Here is a 3,709-nt window from a genome sequence, read left to right on the forward strand (position 1 = left end):
TGGCAGATTTTATTATGGACAGGAAGCTGGACTTGTTTTTCATCACGGAAACATGGCACAAACAGGACGATGGTTATCTTCTTAATCAGCTGACTCCAGCGGGCTTTGGACTCATTGACGTTTCACGAACTACAGGTAGAGGTGGTGGTATTGTAGTTCTTCATAAACTGCAATACAAGATTCAGCCTGTGTCCGTTCCTCCTTTTAAAACTTTTGAAAGTCTTGTTTTAAGTGATGGTGGTGGTGGTTGAGGAGAGACCCCTGACATGAGTGTGAAGCGCTTTGGGTGTACAGTAGAACATTTGAAAGCGCTATAAATGCCTCATTCATTCATTCAAAGAGTGTGTCTGATACTCACTCTGCTCTCCATTCTGCCATGGTCACCATCCATCGACCTCCTAAACTGACTAAAGACTTTCTGTCTGAGTTCGCTGATCTTCTTTCTATATTGTCCGTCAGATTTAGGAGGATTTTGACTCTGGGTGACTTTAACTTGCATGTAGATCAGAAAGCCTGTCTCTTGGCCAAGGATTTTCTATCACTCTTGGACTGTTATAATGTTTCTCAGTTTGTAAATGTCCCCACTCACTGTAAAGGACACACGTTAGATTTAATTATTGCAAATGCCTCATCTGTTTCTAATCTCTCTGCTGTGGATGCTGGACTCTCTGATCATCTAGCTATCTTTTTTAATATTGAGACATTTCACTCTAGTAGAGAGACTTCACGAATTATTGCTTTCTGTAAATGGCAATCTATTGATCATGCTACCTTTGCAAACTCGATTGCCTCTTCTTTAGTTGGCATGTCTTCTGCTCCTCTTGAGGATAACATTTCAGCATTCAATAGGGTTAGGGTTAGGGTTAGGGTTGGGGTCAGGGTATGTGAGCGGAGCGGAGTGGGAGTGGAGCGAGGAGTGGAGCGGCGTGATTTTGCCTGGAGCTAGGAGCGTTTTTTTTTAAAGTCGGAGCGTCACAGTTTTCACGCGCTCCGTGAGCGCTCCACTACCGCTCCATCACGAGCACAACTCATGTTAACGCCCATAATGCAAATGCATTATAGCGTGAACAAATTCACATGTTGTTAAGCACGGTTAAACGCCACTGACAGAAAGATGGATTTTCTGAAATACTACCTTAAAGAAGGTGAACAAAAATACAAATGTATCTTAAAAGGTAAAGACGACAAAGGAGAATGCCAGTGTGGGGAGGTGATTACAACTACAAAAGGTTCCTTGTGGAATCTTAAAAGGCACGTGTCAAGGAAACATGATAAGGTGTTCCACTCACATTTGGAAAGAAAATCTAAAGGTTGGTAATACATAGCCTATCAGCTATGTATTACATTCATCTGCAGCACTAGACGTAAAAGGAGAAGTCGAACGATACCTCGCAATGCCAAGAGTGAACCCCGATGTTGACATCCTTAGCTTCTGGAAGGACAACTCCATTATTCTGCCCCAACTTTCACAAATGGCAAGACGAATATTTAGCATCCCCAGCGGCTCAGCCAGCGCAGAAAGGGTGTTTTCTATTGCTGGCCTGATGTCCAGCACGAATCGCATGTGCTTGACACCTGCCACTCTACAAAAGCTTGTTTTTCTGAAAGTGAACGCAGCATTGGATATATAGTTTTGATGATTACAAATTCAACCAACCAACTAACATTTTTGCTGTTCAGATAGGCTAATTACAGTTCTGAATGTTAATGCCTAAGTAGACAATAGCCTATTATTTATATATATATATTTTTTTTTTCCTGTTGGAAATTTAACTTATTTTAGTTTGGTGATTTATTATTTTTTAATTAATGTTTTTCGTTTGCTCATTGATGTAGGCTAATTTAGCCTCATCCAGCATTTTGTTTTATTTAAAATTTGTTCAAAAGTGAGCAACTGATAGCCTAATTTACTAGCTTACTATTATTTATTAGCTTAATATTACTGTTCCAATAAAGAACGTTGATGTTTTCCACCTAGTATTGTGTATTTATTTTACACTGAATGCATCTTTGAATCTGCACAGAGGTTTGTGATATTTAAAACAAAGAAAATAATGAAAATGTACAGTGGAGCGTTAATAAGGCACCATTTTTCCATGGAGCGAACACGGAGCGAGGTTTAAGTGAGGAGGGAGCGGGGAGGGAGCGAGGAGCGGAAAGTGATAAACCCGGAGCGGAGCTGGAGCAGAGTGATTATGAAATGCTTTGAGCGCGGAGCGAAAATTCTTGCCGCTCCACTCCGCTCACATACACTGGTTGGGGTTAGGGTTGTCCTTACAGTCAACTTGGACATCTTTGCACCCATAAAAACACGTAATGTTTCATTTGCACAGTCAGCCCCCTGGTATAATGGTGACTTGCGTCGACAGAAGGCTGTGTGTCGGAAATTAGAGCGAAAATGGCGTCACTCCGGTTTGAATGTGTTCCACCAGGCATGGAAAGATTGCTTGTCAAACTACAGAGTAGCCACTGAAACTGCAAGATCTACCTATTTCTCAAACATTATTGATAATAATCAAAGCAATCCCAGGAAGCTCTTTCATACAATTAACAGTCTGCTCAAAGCAGATGGGGTCAGTTCTCTGACGAGCTGTGTAATGAGTTTCTCAAATCTTTTAGTGAAAAAATGTATAATATTCGCACAAATATCCATTCTTTGCAGTCGGCAGATCTAGCAGTAAACACTCCTAGGCAGAGGTGGGACAAAGTCATTGTTATGCAAGTCACAAGTAAGTCTCAAGTCTTTGCCCTCGAGTCCCGAGTCAAGTCGAGTCAAAGATGAGTCAAGTCTCGAGTCGAGTCAGAAGTCAAAGCCAACAAGTCTCAAGTCGAGTCCAAGTCCTACCATTTTAGTTTCGAGTCACTTCAAGTCATCTTACCACAGAAATAAAAAATTATACAAATCATGTATGTCTGTAAGATTTATATTTATTTAAACCTCTTTTTATACAATGACATTAAGCAAATACAGTAAAAAAAAAACAGAAACACTAGAACAATGCACAGCGGCTTCAGTCCTGTATTGTGTTGACCTCATATGGCAAAACAGTTCAACTTTCAAATAGATATGGGTCCTTTTAGCCTAAACTTAGGGCATTGTGGAAACATTATGGGAATATTGTTTAGCTTATTTTTGGTTTAATTTGGTTTACTTTAATAATTTAATTTATTCAATTATTTTGTTTTGCTATACTTTTTATGCCAGCTTGCCATGGCCCCCCTATAGCATCCCCTCGTGGCACCCAGGGGTCCCTGTCCCCATTTTGAAAACCACTGCTATAAAGCATATGACTTCAGTTTCTGGAGGGAAAGGGCTTTCTTATGACTTTTGAAGCAGTGAAAATATTCTTAATATTGCATACACTGAAACTGAAATATTATCGTATACCGTAGTGTATAATAGACAATGAATATTAACACAACAACACTGATATGAGTAAAGAGTAGTTTCAAATACAGCGTGAGGCTATAAGGGATTTTCTGACATCTGTTTCATATTCTTCTCAGGTATGAAGAATACAGAGGGGTGGGGGGCCCAAAACAAGCCCAATATTATTATATTATTTATTATCATCAGTATAATTTATGATCAATAATTTATCAATAAATGACCCTGCAACATTTTAAATTGAAATCTCGTGGAGTTTAAAATGCAAATACAGATGGGATTTTACAAAATTCTTCAAGTTGCAATAAAGGCTGAACAGAA

Source organism: Pseudorasbora parva, chromosome 2, assembly GCF_024679245.1.
Source record: "Pseudorasbora parva isolate DD20220531a chromosome 2, ASM2467924v1, whole genome shotgun sequence".
NCBI lineage: Eukaryota > Metazoa > Chordata > Actinopteri > Cypriniformes > Gobionidae > Pseudorasbora > Pseudorasbora parva.